Genomic DNA, 19,208 nt, shown 5'->3' with positions numbered 1-19,208 from the left:
ACCTGCAGTCGGATGTTGAGCAGTATATGACTAGAGCCTGTGTCTGCTTAAAGTAAAAAAAAAACCCAGCCGTGAGAGCAGAGCCCCTCTTACCAACATTGTAACAATGCAATCTTTTGAACTGGTCCTTTCCTTCATTTGGATCAATGCTGAGGTGGATATGAATATATTCTTGTCATCGTTGACCACTTCACCCATTTTGCGCCGGCATATGCCACAACATCTAAATCTGGTAAAGTAGCAGCAAACCTCATCTTCAATGACTATGCATTGAAATTCGGATTTCCAGCCCAAATTCACCATGATCAAGGTGGAGAATTTAAAAACCTGCTGTTTGCCCAGTTGAAGAACCTCAGTGGTATCGCTGGGTCACAAACCACCCCTTATCACCCCATGGGGAATGGCCAGGTGGAGCGTATGAACCGGACATTGTTACAGATGTTAAAGACTCTTACAGAGAGACAAAAGTCAAGCTGGAAGGAACATCTGAATAAACTACTGTACGCCTACAATTGTACACGTACTGAAGTGACAGGGTATTCTCCTTTTTATCTTCTTTATGGGAGGTCACCTAGACTTCCAATTGACATGTTGTTTGGATTGCACCCACAGTCAGATCCAAAAGAGGCACAGGGCTTTGCACAGACCTGGAAACAAGGTATGGAAGAGGCGTACACCATTGCGAGAAAGAATGCCCAAAAAGCCGCTGAGTAAAAGCAAAAGTAAAAGATGTTATGACACAAAGGTCAGGAGTTCAGTACTACAGCCGGGAGAGCATGTGCAGAGGGCGGGCATGATCAACCAGAGATAAGGACTGAGAGCAATGCCCAGGCAGGGGAACAAACAGATGGAGTATTGGAAGAAGAGGCACCGACAGCTCCTTTTGAGACTCTTGCACACTCATCTGTTGAAATGCCTTCAACAAGTGTGACTGTCAAGTCAGAGGATCAAGTCTACCAGCGACCACAAAGAGACAAGCATCCACCAAAGCGAACCACATATGATCAGTGTCTTGGCCTCGCTAAAAGTAGCTATCCAAGCAGCTAAACAAGGATCCAGAAACTCCACAGAAGCAGATTCTTTCTTGTGATTTTTACTGAATCAATCTTTTTTGTGAAACTGAAATACAAACATACAAGCGTACATCAGAAATAGCAAAGAATAAACACTAGCCACTGTAGCTAAGCTCCATGTGTTCGCCAGGTCATTAAGAAAATACTTCGTTCCTTTCCCTTCTGCATTTTCAATCCACCAACATTGACATACGTAACAAAGCATGAATATGACCAACTATAAAAAACAAAATACTTACAGACGTTGCTTAAACAAACACAGAAACATAAACTGTAGCAAATGAGGAGCGGTGGACAAAGGCAGCTGTCTCCACTGCAGGCAAGGTCAAAACTGAAACTGTAACTAAACATCCTATTCAACCGAATCGTCAAAATAAAGTCCCTCAAATCATTTTTATAATAAGAGTCATAATGACAAAGTAGGTACATTAGTCTTACCAGAAATGCAACCAATGAAAATTGCATGAAAAGAAAATATTAAAATGCAAAACATGACACTCCCCGCCTGGGGTCCGTAAGAACCCACATTTAACTATGTACATTGCTGGTGCATTCTTCGGACAGAAGTAGGACTACTTCTGTGACGGGACGAGAGAGAGTCTTTTTATTTCCATCCCTAGCAGTAGTTACCTCGACCTTCCGGACTAGTCCATCTTGCCCTGGGAAAGTCTTTGTGATGACAGCGATGGGCCACTCGTTTCTTTTTGATTGAGAATCTTTGAGTAGAACTACGTCTCAAAGTTGACTCTGGGTCTGACGATACTGGGATGAGAGATCGAGCGTTCATCACTGCAGTTACCTCAGCCATAAGTGTAGACAAGACCTCATGTGTCAACTGAGCTCTTTGCTCTTGTAGCATACAGTCACGGATGCGCCTGGCAATCCCGATCATCCGCTCCCAGGCTCCACCCATATGGGATGAATGGGGCGGATTGAACACCCTGGTGCAGTTCTGGTTGCTGAGGTATCTCTCTATGCTCTCCGAGGAGGAATCAGTGCTGGACATTTGCAATTCCCGTGAGGCACCAACAAAGTTCGTCCCGCAGTCGGAATGGATCTGACGTGCAGGCCCTCGGATGGCGAAGAGACGTCTCAAAGCGTTGATGAAACTACTGGCAGTCATCGTCTCGATCAACTCGATGTGCACCACTCGTGCACACATGCATGAAAACATCACTGCCCATCTCTTGGAATTGGCATGTCCTCCTCTAGTACGGCGTGAAGTAACCTCCCATGGCCCGAATACGTCAGCACCGACGTATGTGAAGGGCGGCGCTACCTGCAGCCGCTTGGCTGGTAAGTCTCCCATTTGTTGCTGTTCTGTTCTTCCCCGCAGCTTCTTGCAGGTCACACACTTGAACAGAAGACTAGCAATGCTTCGTTTTGCACCAACTATCCAGAAACCTGCTGACCTGATGGCACCTTCTGTAAAATGCCTGCCCTGGTGTTTCACAGCTTCATGGTAGTGGCGTATGAGAAGCACAGACAGGTGATGATGGCCGGGGACAATGATGGGATTGATGTCATCCAAATCTAGGCCTGAGTGCTTTATGCGGCCTCCAACTCTCAATAGTCCATCGGAGTCAAGAATCGGGTTCAGTTTACACAAGCTGCTTGAAGAAGAAGTGTTCAAGCTCTCTCGTACGCACTTGATCTCGTCTTAATAGCACTCTCCCTGGACACTCTTCAGTATGCACACTTTAGCTTGTGTCATCTCTTCCACCGAAGGTGGGCAGATGTGCCAACCTCGGCAGCTGTTGGTGGGAGCAGCACGAGAAAAGGTGCGAGCAATGTGAATCAGGTGCGCTATTGCTCTGATCAGACACAGTAGAAACTGTTCACCGTCGACAGCACCCCCCTTCATGTAAAGGGTTTCTGCTCACAGGTGATTTGGAAAGCGAATGTGTCCATTGCAATGTTCCAGGACAATCCCAGACTGCGTTGGATAGGCAGGTCATCTGCAAAGAGATCCAAATATTCAATATTTTGTGCACGATCATCAGGCGAAAAGGCTTCCAGGATTGCAGGCCGGTTGGAAGTGAACTTGTGTAACCTGATGTTCGAGGCTGCAAGCATTTGTTGAGTTTGCTTTACAACACTGATGGCTTCTTCTTCAGTGCTGAATGATTTCAGCCCATCATCCATGTAAAACTCGCGTTCACCAAATCTTCGCGCTGCAGGACCAAACTCTGCTTCCGCTTCTTCAGCAGCCCTTTGTAAGCCGTAGATAGCGACGGCAGGTGAGGGACTGTTTCCGAAAGTGTGGACTGTCATCCGATATTCAGTGACTTCACGTGCCATGTCATTGTTCTGGTACCACAGAAAGCGAAGGAATTCTCTGTGGTCCTCTTTCACCACAAAACAATGAAACATGTGCTCAATGTCAGCTGTGACAGCCACCGCTTCTTTCCTGAACCTCATGAGCAAGTCCACTAAGCTGTTATTGAGGTCGGGGCCTGTAATGAGGACGTCGTTGAGCAACACCCCATCATAGGCTGCACTGGAATCGAAGACGATGCAGATCTTGTCCGGCTTCTTTGGATGGTAGACTCCGAACAGAGGTAGGTACCAGCACTCTTTGTTTCCTTGTTTCCTTGGGTCCGGAGGCGCAGGCTTGCCGCGGGGTGCGGCCACGGAATCAGGCTTGCCGCGGGGGGCGGCCGTGGAATCAGGCTTGCCGCGGAGTGCGGCCACGGAATCAGAAGTGCCACGGGGTGCGGCCACAGAATCAGAAGCTCCGGCTGGGGACAGCAGCTCCAACCTGGTGGAACAGACAGACACAGGACCCACTCGGCTGCTCCCAAGGCTCACTCGAGCAATTGGCAGCTCGCAGTGGCGCTTGAAAGCGAGCCGAGTACCATGGCACGGGTTATCTGAATGCTCCATCCGTCTGACCCCGTCTTGCACTGCAGGTCGCTCCTCCTTGCAGCGGCGCTCAAGACAGGCAGACCCAAGGCGCTTACCTGAGCTCTCGTCGCCCGGACACAAGGCGGGAAGGTCCTTCGCTTTCTTGCGGGACCGACGAGACGCTTGTGTTCCCTCGGCGCCAGGGGATTTGCTGTCTCCGGCTTGGTGGCGTTGGGACACGTCGAACTCGGGCTGCTTAGAAACAGCCGGAGTTTCGTCCCAACGGAACAACCACATGCTGGAGTCTCGCTTATCTACTGCGTCCTGTGATGGCCAGTCTTTCTGTAAGGGGGAGCGAGGAGGCGGACGCACACGCTGAGATAAGCGAGATTTATTATGGGCAAATCCAGGGTCGTGGTCATAATAGTCCAGGTTCATATAGCCGACAGGGACAGATCGGGGGACAGACATGACAAAAAACCAGAATACATCTCCACCAATACAATCATACAAAGACCAGATACAAAGACTGGCAAACACAAGGGGCAAACACAGGGCTTAAATACACGGAACAATGAGGGACAGGTGAACACAATCAGGGGTGGAGTAACCAAACAGGGGGCAGGACTTAAACCAAAACTAAGGAGCAAATGCACAGGACTGGGAGGGGCCAATCATGACACTATGGTGTGGCTAGTACTATCAGACCTAAAACATTAATATAAATTTAGCAGCTGTACAATGAACTCATTTTAAACCTCACTGTAAAGTCAGTTAGCTGTTTGCTCACACTACCCCGAACCTATGCTCAAACAGAACAACACACCTGTATTTTGTAACAGACTGAAGTTATGTTTGCACGTGGTCTCAACAGTTTACAGTTTAAGGTGATTTTTCCAGAGACATTACCTGCTGAAGAAAACCGCTGGTTTGATAACATTTAAATAACTAACATTATTGAACAACCCAACCAAAACAATCAAACAATGTCATTAACAATGGGGACAGGGAGGCCAAATTAGAAAATGTATAAACTGTGAGAACACAGCCGATCGCCAATTTTCTAAACAATAATTACACCTACATGAACTGAACCAACAGAGACCATGGTTCTGCAAAGGACACCCAGTCATAAAACCTATTAAACCATTACAGGCTTCCCCATGTTGCACAGATCCCAGTGCAGCAGCCTTAAACAATGAAAGACTAAACTTTCAACCATAGTTTAATATACTAAATAGCTGGTTTATGATAATTCACAGCAGGTTTAGATAGAGCCTATTGTACTACTCATGTATGATTGGCTAAATACACCTCCCAAAGCAGGCATCCTTATTTTAATTGATCCTCCTCTGTGGAAATGGCAGAAAACTGGGATGCTTTCTGGACATGCTTTAACAGTTTACCCACCACTTCTAGGGGAAGAGAGCCCCACCCACTGACTTGGACTGAGTTTCTTAACTCACTTTACTATTCTCTGAATCTCTTCTTATTTTGCATTTGCAAGAACCAATTTCACTGCAACAGTGGCATGCATTCTCATGTGTTCCCTGGCTTTGCTGACTCCCTATTTCATTTGGAAATGAAATAGAACCGCTATACCAAGAGATGAAGGGCTATCTCCATGATTTAATCGCATAGGGCTGTATCAGGAAGTCAAATTCTCTGTTCTCTTCACCTGTAGTATGTGTTAGAAAAAAGGATGGCACTCTGCCCTTATGCATCGACTACAGGGACCTGAACATGAAGACTCACCCAGACCGCCAGCCCATCCCACGGGTCCAAGACATACTGGACAGCCTAGGAGGAATTTCCTGGTTTTCTCTCTTAGATCAAGGAAAAGCGTATCACCAAGGGTTCATCACTTAAGAGTGTAGACCACTAACAGCCTTTGTGATGCCATGGGGGCTATATGAGTGGGTCCGTATCCCTTTCAGCCTCACGAATGCGCCCGCGGCATTTCAACGCTGTATGGAAGAGCGCTTGGAGGGGCTACGGGATGACATCTGTATTCCCTATCTAGATGACATGCTAGTTTCAGTAAAACATTGGATGACCATGTGAATGATGTATGCAAAGTCTTGCAGCGGCTCAGGCAGCATGGCATCAAACTCAAACCCAGTAAATGTGATTTGTTTAAATCTGAAATACGTTACCTGGGAAGAATTGTTTCTGCAGAGGGAAGTCGAGTTGATCCTGCTGACTTCAAAGCTGTAAGAGCGTTGAAAGACGTCAGACCACAGTCTGTTGGCCAACTTAGAAGGGTGCTTGGTCTGCTGACTTACTATAGGCAATACATCCAAGACCTTTCCAGAGTAGCAAGTCCCCTTTATGATCTACTTAGGGCAGACACTGAAAAGGGTCTGAGTATTTGTAGTAAAAAAGGAGCAAAAGCAAAATTCAAAAGGAACTGTACTGTGCCATTCAATCAGACAATCTACTGGAATGATGTCCATCAGCAGACTCTTGAACAATTGATTCAGTGCTTGCTTAACCCACCTGTTCTGGGCTTCCCTGATTTCACACAACCCTTTGTTTTGCACACGGATGCATCACAAATCGCCTAGGAGCTGTGCTATATCAGAAGCAAAATGGTAAACTAAGAGTTATAGCTTATGGATCACGCACTTTGACAAAAGCTGAGAAAAACTAGGTAAATTAGGTAAATTAGAATTTCTCGCATTGAAATGGGCAATCACTGAAAAGTTCCGGGACTATTTGTACTATGCCCCAACTTTCATTGCGTACAGTGATAATAACCCACTGACGTACATACTGTCAACAGCAAAACTGAATGCTACAACTTCTCAGTGGGTTGCAGCGTTGGCAGACTTTCATTTCACTATTAAGTATCAACCGGGAAAAGAGAATAATGATGCAGATGCTTTGTCCAGAATGCCACTTAATGTAGAGTCAATGATGAAGGAATGTTCAGAGGATCTGTCTTCGGATGTTGTTATGGCTGCCATTCAGTCTGTTGAAGTTCAGAGGCAGGCCAGTGCAGACTTGTCAATTGCACTTGTGACCCAGGGCCCATCAGAACAAAGTGTTACAATAACTGAACCTGTCATTCCCATACCAAAGGATGAACTGAGAAAAGCACAAAGACCTGATCCACATATTAAGCCAGTGCTTGAGCACAAATTGCAAGGTTGCAAGCCATCAGCTCAAATTGTAAAAACATTCAGCTCAAAAGCAAAATGCCTCCTTTGTGAATGGGACAAATTGACAGTAGATGACGATGACATTATGTATCGGATTACTGCAACTCGTAAACAACTCATGTTGCCGGTAAAGTACAAGACAAAAGTGCTTGAAGAAGTGCACAATAACAGTTGTATCAGGGTGTGGAAAGGACTGTAGCACTTGTGCGTGACCATTTCTTTTGGCCTCACCTGCAGTCGGATGTTGAGCAGTATATGACTAGAGCCTGTGTCTGCTTAAAGTAAAAAAAAAACCCAGCCGTGAGAGCAGAGCCCCTCTTACCAACATTGTAACAATGCGATCTTTTGAACTGGTCCTTTCCTTCATTTGGATCAATGCTAAGGTGGATATGAATATATTCTTGTCATCGTTGACCACTTCACCCATTTTGCGCCGGCATATGCCACAACATCTAAATCTGGTAAAGTAGCAGCAAACCTCATGTTCAATGACTATGCATTGAAATTCGGATTTCCAGCCCAAATTCACCATGATCAAGGTGGAGAATTTAAAAACCTGCTGTTTGCCCAGTTGAAGAAGCTCAGTGGTATCGCTGGGTCACAAACCACCCCTTATCACCCCATGGGGAATGGCCAGGTGGAGCGTATGAACCGGACATTGTTACAGATGTTAAAGACTCTTACAGAGAGACAAAAGTCAAGCTGGAAGGAACATCTGAATAAACTACTGTACGCCTACAATTGTACACGTACTGAAGTGACAGGGTATTCTCCTTTTTATCTTCTTTATGGGAGGTCACCTAGACTTCCAATTGACATGTTGTTTGGATTGCACCCACAGTCAGATCCAAAAGAGGCACAGGGCTTTGCACAGACCTGGAAACAAGGTATGGAAGAGGCGTACACCATTGCGAGAAAGAATGCCCAAAAAGCCGCTGAGTAAAAGCAAAAGTAAAAGATGTTATGACACAAAGGTCAGGAGTTCAGTACTACAGCCGGGAGAGCATGTGCAGAGGGCGGGCATGATCAACCAGAGATAAGGACTGAGAGCAATGCCCAGGCAGGGGAACAAACAGATGGAGTATTGGAAGAAGAGGCACCGACAGCTCCTTTTGAGACTCTTGCACACTCATCTGTTGAAATGCCTTCAACAAGTGTGACTGTCAAGTCAGAGGATCAAGTCTACCAGCGACCACAAAGAGACAAGCATCCACCAAAGCGAACCACATATGATCAGTGTCTTGGCCTCGCTAAAAGTAGCTATCCAAGCAGCTAAACAAGGATCCAGAAACTCCACAGAAGCAGATTCTTTCTTGTGATTTTTACTGAATCAATCTTTTTTGTGAAACTGAAATACAAACATACAAGCGTACATCAGAAATAGCAAAGAATAAACACTAGCCACTGTAGCTAAGCTCCATGTGTTCGCCAGGTCATTAAGAAAATACTTCGTTCCTTTCCCTTCTGCATTTTCAATCCACCAACATTGACATACGTAACAAAGCATGAATATGACCAACTATAAAAAACAAAATACTTACAGACGTTGCTTAAACAAACACAGAAACATAAACTGTAGCAAATGAGGAGCGGTGGACAAAGGCAGCTGTCTCCACTGCAGGCAAGGTCAAAACTGAAACTGTAACTAAACATCCTATTCAACCGAATCGTCAAAATAAAGTCCCTCAAATCATTTTTATAATAAGAGTCATAATGACAAAGTAGGTACATTAGTCTTACCAGAAATGCAACCAATGAAAATTGCATGAAAAGAAAATATTAAAATGCAAAACATGACACTCCCCGCCTGGGGTCCGTAAGAACCCACATTTAACTGTGTACATTGCTGGTGCATTCTTCGGACAGAAGTAGGACTACTTCTGTGACGGGACGAGAGAGAGTCTTTTTATTTCCATCCCTAGCAGTAGTTACCTCGACCTTCCGGACTAGTCCATCTTGCCCTGGGAAAGTCTTTGTGATGACAGCGATGGGCCACTCGTTTCTTTTTGATTGAGAATCTTTGAGTAGAACTACGTCTCAAAGTTGACTCTGGGTCTGACGATACTGGGATGAGAGATCGAGCGTTCATCACTGCAGTTACCTCAGCCATAAGTGTAGACAAGACCTCATGTGTCAACTGAGCTCTTTGCTCTTGTAGCATACAGTCACGGATGCGCCTGGCAATCCCGATCATCCGCTCCCAGGCTCCACCCATATGGGATGAATGGGGCGGATTGAACACCCTGGTGCAGTTCTGGTTGCTGAGGTATCTCTCTACGCTCTCCGAGGAGGAATCAGTGCTGGACATTTGCAATTCCCGTGAGGCACCAACAAAGTTCGTCCCGCAGTCGGAATGGATCTGACGTGCAGGCCCTCGGATGGCGAAGAGACGTCTCAAAGCGTTGATGAAACTACTGGCAGTCATCGTCTCGATCAACTCGATGTGCACCACTCGTGCACACATGCATGAAAACATCACTGCCCATCTCTTGGAATTGGCATGTCCTCCTCTAGTACGGCGTGAAGTAACCTCCCATGGCCCGAATACGTCAGCACCGACGTATGTGAAGGGCGGCGCTACCTGCAGCCGCTTGGCTGGTAAGTCTCCCATTTGTTGCTGTTCTGTTCTTCCCCGCAGCTTCTTGCAGGTCACGCACTTGAACAGAAGACTAGCAATGCTTCGTTTTGCACCAACTATCCAGAAACCTGCTGACCTGATGGCACCTTCTGTAAAATGCCTGCCCTGGTGTTTCACAGCTTCATGGTAGTGGCGTATGAGAAGCACAGACAGGTGATGATGGCCGGGGACAATGATGGGATTGATGTCATCCAAATCTAGGCCTGAGTGCTTTATGCGGCCTCCAACTCTCAATAGTCCATCGGAGTCAAGAATCGGGTTCAGTTTACACAAGCTGCTTGAAGAAGAGTTGTTCAAGCTCTCTCGTACGCACTTGATCTTGTCTTAATAGCACTCTCCCTGGACACTCTTCAGTATGCACACTTTAGCTTGTGTCATCTCTTCCACCGAAGGTGGGCAGATGTGCCAACCTCGGCAGCTGTTGGTGTGAGCAGCACGAGAAAAGGTGCGAGCAATGTGAATCAGGTGCACTATTGCTCTGATCAGACACAGTAGAAACTGTTCACCGTCGACAGCACCCCCCTTCATGTAAAGGGTTTCTGCTCACAGGTGATTTGGAAAGTGAATGTGTCCATTGCAATGTTCCAGGACAATCCCAGACTGCGTTGGATAGGCAGGTCATCTGCAAAGAGATCCAAATATTCAATATTTTGTGCACGATCATCAGGCGAAAAGGCTTCCAGGATTGCAGGCCGGTTGGAAGTGAACTTGTGTAACCTGATGTTCGAGGCTGCAAACATTTGTTGAGTTTGCTTTACAACACTGATGGCTTCTTCTTCAGTGCTGAATGATTTCAGCCCATCATCCATGTAAAACTCGCGTTCAACAAATCTTCGCGCTGCAGGACCAAACTCTGCTTCCGCTTCTTCAGCAGCCCTTTGTAAGCCGTAGATAGCGACGGCAGGTGAGGGACTGTTTCCGAAAGTGTGGACTGTCATCCGATATTCAGTGACTTCACGTGCCATGTCATTGTTCTGGTACCACAGAAAGCGAAGGAATTCTCTGTGGTCCTCTTTCACCACAAAACAATGAAACATGTGCTCAATGTCAGCTGTGACAGCCACCGCTTCTTTCCTGAACCTCATGAGCAAGTCCACTAAGCTGTTATTGAGGTCGGGGCCTGTAATGAGGACGTCGTTGAGCAACACCCCATCATAGGCTGCACTGGAATCGAAGACGATGCAGATCTTGTCCGGCTTCTTTGGATGGTAGACTCCGAACAGAGGTAGGTACCAGCACTCTTTGTTTCCTTGTTTCCTTGGGTCCGGAGGCGCAGGCTTGCCGCGGGGTGCGGCCACGGAATCAGGCTTGCCGCGGGGGGCGGCCGTGGAATCAGGCTTGCCGCGGAGTGCGGCCACGGAATCAGAAGTGCCGCGGGGTGCGGCCACATTATCAGAAGCTCCGGCTGGGGACAGCAGCTCCAACCTGGTGGAACAGACAGACACAGGACCCACTCGGCTGCTCCCAAGGCTCACTCGAGCAATTGGCAGCTCGCAGTGGCGCTTGAAAGCGAGCCGAGTACCATGGCACGGGTTATCTGAATGCTCCATCCGTCTGACCCCGTCTTGCACTGCAGGTCGCTCCTCCTTGCAGCGGCGCTCAAGACAGGCAGACCCAAGGCGCTTACCTGAGGTCTCGTCGCCCGGACACAAGGCGGGAAGGTCCTTCGCTTTCTTGCGGGACCGACGAGACGCTTGTGTTCCCTCGGCGCCAGGGGATTTGCTGTCTCCGGCTTGGTGGCGTTGGGACACGTCGAACTCGGGCTGCTTAGAAACAGCCGGAGTTTCGTCCCAACGGAACAACCACATGCTGGAGTCTCGCTTATCTACTGCGTCCTGTGATGGCCAGTCTTTCTGTAAGGGGGAGCGAGGAGGCGGACGCACACGCTGAGATAAGCGAGATTTATTATGGGCAAATCCAGGGTCGTGGTCATAATAGTCCAGGTTCATATAGCCGACAGGGACAGATCGGGGGACAGACATGACAAAAAACCAGAATACATCTCCACCAATACAATCATACAAAGACCAGATACAAAGACTGGCAAACACAAGGGGCAAACACAGGGCTTAAATACACGGAACAATGAGGGACAGGTGAACACAATCAGGGGTGGAGTAACCAAACAGGGGGCAGGACTTAAACCAAAACTAAGGAGCAAATGCACAGGACTGGGAGGGGCCAATCATGACACTATGGTGTGGCTAGTACTATCAGACCTAAAACATTAATATAAATTTAGCAGCTGTACAATGAACTCATTTTAAACCTCACTGTAAAGTCAGTTAGCTGTTTGCTCACACTACCCCGAACCTATGCTCAAACAGAACAACACACCTGTATTTTGTAACAGACTGAAGTTATGTTTGCACGTGGTCTCAACAGTTTACAGTTTAAGGTGATTTTTCCACAGACATTACCTGCTGAAGAAAACCGCTGGTTTGATAACATTTAAATAACTAACATTATTGAACAACCCAACCATAACAATCAAACAATGTCATTGACAATGGGGACAGGGAGGCCAAATTAGAAAATGTATAAACTGTGAGAACACAGCCGATCGCCAATTTTCTAAACAATAATTACACCTACATGAACTGAACCAACAGAGACCATGGTTCTGCAAAGGACACCCAGTCATAAAACCTATTAAACCATTACAGGCTTCCCCATGTTGCACAGATCCCAGTGCAGCAGCCTTAAACAATGAAAGACTAAACTTTCAACCATAGTTTAATATACTAAATAGCTGGTTTATGATAATTCACAGCAGGTTTAGATAGAGCCTATTGTACTACTCATGTATGATTGGCTAAATACACCTCCGAAAGCAGGCATCCTTATTTTAATTGATCCTCCTCTGTGGAAATGGCAGAAAACTGGGATGCTTTCTGGACATGCTTTAACAGTTTACCCACCACTTCTAGGGGAAGAGAGCCCCACCCACTGACTTGGACTGAGTTTCTTAACTCACTTTACTATTCTCTGAATCTCTTCTTATTTTGCATTTGCAAGAACCAATTTCACTGCAACAGTGGCATGCATTCTCATGTGTTCCCTGGCTTTGCTGACTCCCTATTTCATTTGGAAATGAAATAGAACCGCTATACCAAGAGATGAAGGGCTATCTCCATGATTTAATCGCATAGGGCTGTATCAGGAAGTCAAATTCTCTGTTCTCTTCACCTGTAGTATGTGTTAGAAAAAAGGATGGCACTCTGCCCTTATGCATCGACTACAGGGACCTGAACATGAAGACTCACCCAGACCGCCAGCCCATCCCACGGGTCCAAGACATACTGGACAGCCTAGGAGGAATTTCCTGGTTTTCTCTCTTAGATCAAGGAAAAGCGTATCACCAAGGGTTCATCACTTAAGAGTGTAGACCACTAACAGCCTTTGTGATGCCATGGGGGCTATATGAGTGGGTCCGTATCCCTTTCAGCCTCACGAATGCACCCGCGGCATTTCAACGCTGTATGGAAGAGCGCTTGGAGGGGCTACGGGATGACATCTGTATTCCCTATCTAGATGACATGCTAGTTTCAGTAAAACATTGGATGACCATGTGAATGATGTATGCAAAGTCTTGCAGCGGCTCAGGCAGCATGGCATCAAACTCAAACCCAGTAAATGTGATTTGTTTAAATCTGAAATACGTTACCTGGGAAGAATTGTTTCTGCAGAGGGAAGTCGAGTTGATCCTGCTGACTTCAAAGCTGTAAGAGCGTTGAAAGACGTCAGACCACAGTCTGTTGGCCAACTTAGAAGGGTGCTTGGTCTGCTGACTTACTATAGGCAATACATCCAAGACCTTTCCAGAGTAGCAAGTCCCCTTTATGATCTACTTAGGGCAGACACTGAAAAGGGTCTGAGTATTTGTAGTAAAAAAGGAGCAAAAGCAAAATTCAAAAGGAACTGTACTGTGCCATTCAATCAGACAATCTACTGGAATGATGTCCATCAGCAGACTCTTGAACAATTGATTCAGTGCTTGCTTAACCCACCTGTTCTGGGCTTCCCTGATTTCACACAACCCTTTGTTTTGCACACGGATGCATCACAAATCGCCTAGGAGCTGTGCTATATCAGAAGCAAAATGGTAAACTAAGAGTTATAGCTTATGGATCACGCACTTTGACAAAAGCTGAGAAAAACTAGGTAAATTAGGTAAATTAGAATTTCTCGCATTGAAATGGGCAATCACTGAAAAGTTCCGGGACTATTTGTACTATGCCCCAACTTTCATTGCGTACAGTGATAATAACCCACTGACGTACATACTGTCAACAGCAAAACTGAATGCTACAACTTCTCAGTGGGTTGCAGCGTTGGCAGACTTTCATTTCACTATTAAGTATCAACCGGGAAAAGAGAATAATGATGCAGATGCTTTGTCCAGAATGCCACTTAATGTAGAGTCAATGATGAAGGAATGTTCAGAGGATCTGTCTTCGGATGTTGTTATGGCTGCCATTCAGTCTGTTGAAGTTCAGAGGCAGGCCAGTGCAGACTTGTCAATTGCACTTGTGACCCAGGGCCCATCAGAACAAAGTGTTACAATAACTGAACCTGTCATTCCCATACCAAAGGATGAACTGAGAAAAGCACAAAGACCTGATCCACATATTAAGCCAGTGCTTGAGCACAAATTGCAAGGTTGCAAGCCATCAGCTCAAATTGTAAAAACATTCAGCTCAAAAGCAAAATGCCTCCTTTGTGAATGGGACAAATTGACAGTAGATGACGATGACATTATGTATCGGATTACTGCAACTCGTAAACAACTCATGTTGCCGGTAAAGTACAAGACAAAAGTGCTTGAAGAAGTGCACAATAACAGTTGTATCAGGGTGTGGAAAGGACTGTAGCACTTGTGCGTGACCATTTCTTTTGGCCTCACCTGCAGTCGGATGTTGAGCAGTATATGACTAGAGCCTGTGTCTGCTTAAAGTAAAAAAAAAAACCCAGCCGTGAGAGCAGAGCCCCTCTTACCAACATTGTAACAATGCAATCTTTTGAACTGGTCCTTTCCTTCATTTGGATCAATGCTAAGGTGGATATGAATATATTCTTGTCATCGTTGACCACTTCACCCATTTTGCGCAGGCATATGCCACAACATCTAAATCTGGTAAAGTAGCAGCAAACCTCATGTTCAATGACTATGCATTGAAATTCGGATTTCCAGCCCAAATTCACCATGATCAAGGTGGAGAATTTAAAAACCTGCTGTTTGCCCAGTTGAAGAAGCTCAGTGGTATCGCTGGGTCACAAACCACCCCTTATCACCCCATGGGGAATGGCCAGGTGGAGCGTATGAACCGGACATTGATACAGATGTTAAAGACTCTTACAGAGAGACAAAAGTCAAGCTGGAAGGAACATCTGAATAAACTACTGTACGCCTACAATTGTACACGTACTGAAGTGACAGGGTATTCTCCTTTTTATCTTCTTTATGGGAGGTCACCTAGACTTCCAATTGACATGTTGTTTGGATTGCACCCACAGTCAGATCCAAAAGAGGCACAGGGCTTTGCACAGACCTGGAAACAAGGTATGGAAGAGGCGTACACCATTGCGAGAAAGAATGCCCAAAAAGCCGCTGAGTAAAAGCAAAAGTAAAAGATGTTATGACACAAAGGTCAGGAGTTCAGTACTACAGCCGGGAGAGCATGTGCAGAGGGCGGGCATGATCAACCAGAGATAAGGACTGAGAGCAATGCCCAGGCAGGGGAACAAACAGATGGAGTATTGGAAGAAGAGGCACCGACAGCTCCTTTTGAGACTCATAAAAATGTAGAGGTTAGTGAACCTCTTGCACACTCATCTGTTGAAATGCCTTCAACAAGTGTGACTGTCAAGTCAGAGGATCAAGTCTACCAGCGACCACAAAGAGACAAGCATCCACCAAAGCGAACCACATATGATCAGTGTCTTGGCCTCGCTAAAAGTAGCTATCCAAGCAGCTAAACAAGGATCCAGAAACTCCACAGAAGCAGATTCTTTCTTGTGATTTTTACTGAATCAATCTTTTTTGTGAAACTGAAATACAAACATACAAGCGTACATCAGAAATAGCAAAGAATAAACACTAGCCACTGTAGCTAAGCTCCATGTGTTCGCCAGGTCATTAAGAAAATACTTTGTTCCTTTCCCTTCTGCATTTTCAATCCACCAACATTGACATACGTAACAAAGCATGAATATGACCAACTATAAAAAACAAAATACTTACAGACGTTGCTTAAACAAACACAGAAACATAAACTGTAGCAAATGAGGAGCGGTGGACAAAGGCAGCTGTCTCCACTGCAGGCAAGGTCAAAACTGAAACTGTAACTAAACTTCCTATTCAACCGAATCGTCAAAATAAAGTCCCTCAAATCATTTTTATAATAAGAGTCATAATGACAAAGTAGGTACATTAGTCTTACCAGAAATGCAACCAATGAAAATTGCATGAAAAGAAAATATTAAAATGCAAAACATGACACTCCCCGCCTGGGGTCCGTAAGAACCCACATTTAACTATGTACATTGCTGGTGCATTCTTCGGACAGAAGTAGGACTACTTCTGTGACGGGACGAGAGAGAGTCTTTTTATTTCCATCCCTAGCAGTAGTTGCCTCGACCTTCCGGACTAGTCCATCTTGCCCTGGGAAAGTCTTTGTGATGACAGCGATGGGCCACATGTTTCTTTTTGATTGAGAATCTTTGAGTAGAACTACGTCTCAAAGTTGACTCTGGGTCTGACGATACTGGGATGAGAGATCGAGCGTTCATCACTGCAGTTACCTCAGCCATAAGTGTAGACAAGACCTCATGTGTCAACTGAGCTCTTTGCTCTTGTAGCATACAGTCACGGATGCGCCTGGCAATCCCGATCATCCGCTCCCAGGCTCCACCCATATGGGATGAATGGGGCGGATTGAACACCCAGGTGCAGTTCTGGTTGCTGAGGTATCTCTCTACGCTCTCCGAGGAGGAATCAGTGCTGGACATTTGCAATTCCCGTGAGGCACCAACAAAGTTCGTCCCGCAGTCGGAATGGATCTGACGTGCAGGCCCTCGGATGGCGAAGAGACGTCTCAAAGCGTTGATGAAACTACTGGCAGTCATCGTCTCGATCAACTCGATGTGCACCACTCGTGCACACATGCATGAAAACATCACTGCCCATCTCTTGGAATTGGCATGTCCTCCTCTAGTACGGCGTGAAGTAACCTCCCATGGCCCGAATACGTCAGCACCGACGTATGTGAAGGGCGGCGCTACCTGCAGCCGCTTGGCTGGTAAGTCTCCCATTTGTTGCTGTTCTGTTCTTCCCCGCAGCTTCTTGCAGGTCACGCACTTGAACAGAAGACTAGCAATGCTTCGTTTTGCACCAACTATCCAGAAACCTGCTGACCTGATGGCACCTTCTGTAAAATGCCTGCCCTGGTGTTTCACAGCTTCATGGTAGTGGCGTATGAGAAGCACAGACAGGTGATGATGGCCGGGGACAATGATGGGATTGATGTCATCCAAATCTAGGCCTGAGTGCTTTATGCGGCCTCCAACTCTCAATAGTCCATCGGAGTCAAGAATCGGGTTCAGTTTACACAAGCTGCTTGAAGAAGAAGTGTTCAAGCTCTCTCGTACGCACTTGATCTCGTCTTAATAGCACTCTCCCTGGACACTCTTCAGTATGCACACTTTAGCTTGTGTCATCTCTTCCACCGAAGGTGGGCAGATGTGCCAACCTCGGCAGCTGTTGGTGGGAGCAGCACGAGAAAAGGTGCGAGCAATGTGAATCAGGTGCGCTATTGCTCTGATCAGACACAGTAGAAACTGTTCACCGTCGACAGCACCCCCCTTCATGTAAAGGGTTTCTGCTCACAGGTGATTTGGAAAGTGAATGTGTCCATTGCAATGTTCCAGGACAATCCCAGACTGCGTTGGATAGGCAGGTCATCTGCAAAGAGATCCAAATATTCAATATTTTGTGCACGATCATCAGGCGAAAAGGCTTCCAGGATTGCAGGCCGGTTGGAAGTGAACTTGTGTAACCTGATGTTCGAGGCTGCAAGCATTTGTTGAGTTTGCTTTACAACACTGATGGCTTCTTCTTCAGTGCTGAATGATTTCAGCCCATCATCCATGTAAAACTCGCGTTCAACAAATCTTCGCGCTGCAGGACCAAACTCTGCTTCCGCTTCTTCAGCAGCCCTTTGTAAGCCGTAGATAGCGACGGCAGGTGAGGGACTGTTTCCGAAAGTGTGGACTGTCATCCGATATTCAGTGACTTCACGTGCCATGTCATTGTTCTGGTACCACAGAAAGCGAAGGAATTCTCTGTGGTCCTCTTTCACCACAAAACAATGAAACATGTGCTCAATGTCAGCTGTGACAGCCACCGCTTCTTTCCTGAACCTCATGAGCAAGTCCACTAAGCTGTTATTGAGGTCGGGGCCTGTAATGAGGACGTCGTTGAGCAACACCCCATCATAGGCTGCACTGGAATCGAAGACGATGCAGATCTTGTCCGGCTTCTTTGGATGGTAGACTCCGAACAGAGGTAGGTACCAGCACTCTTTGTTTCCTTGTTTCCTTGGGTCCGGAGGCGCAGGCTTGCCGCGGGGTGCGGCCACGGAATCAGGCTTGCCGCGGGGGGCGGCCGTGGAATCAGGCTTGCCGCGGAGTGCGGCCACGGAATCAGAAGTGCCGCGGGGTGCGGCCACAGTAATCAGAAGCTCCGGCTGGGGACAGCAGCTCCAACCTGGTGGAACAGACAGACACAGGACCCACTCGGCTGCTCCCAAGGCTCACTCGAGCAATTGGCAGCTCGCAGTGGCGCTTGAAAGCGAGCCGAGTACCATGGCACGGGTTATCTGAATGCTCCATCCGTCTGACCCCGTCTTGCACTGCAGGTCGCTCCTCCTTGCAGCGGCGCTCAAGACAGGCAGACCCAAGGCGCTTACCTGAGGTCTCGTCGCCCGGACACAAGGCGGGAAGGTCCTTCGCTTTCTTGCGGGACCGACGAGACGCTTGTGTTCCCTCTGCGCCAGGGGATTTGCTGTCTCCGGCTTGGTGGCGTTGGGACACGTCGAACTCGGGCTGCTTAGAAACAGCCGGAGTTTCGTCCCAACGGAACAACCACATGCTGGAGTCTCGCTTATCTACTGCGTCCTGTGATGGCCAGTCTTTCTGTAAGGGGGAGCGAGGAGGCGGACGCACACGCTGAGATAAGCGAGATTTATTATGGGCAAATCCAGGGTCGTGGTCATAATAGTCCAGGTTCATATAGCCGACAGGGACAGATCGGGGGACAGACATGACAAAAAACCAGAATACATCTCCACCAATACAATCATACAAAGACCAGATACAAAGACTGGCAAACACAAGGGGCAAACACAGGGCTTAAATACACGGAACAATGAGGGACAGGTGAACACAATCAGGGGTGGAGTAACCAAACAGGGGGCAGGACTTAAA

This window comes from Pygocentrus nattereri, chromosome 10 (assembly GCF_015220715.1).
Source record: "Pygocentrus nattereri isolate fPygNat1 chromosome 10, fPygNat1.pri, whole genome shotgun sequence".
NCBI classification, from domain to species: domain Eukaryota; kingdom Metazoa; phylum Chordata; class Actinopteri; order Characiformes; family Serrasalmidae; genus Pygocentrus; species Pygocentrus nattereri.
Note: the sequence above shows the minus strand (reverse complement) of the source record.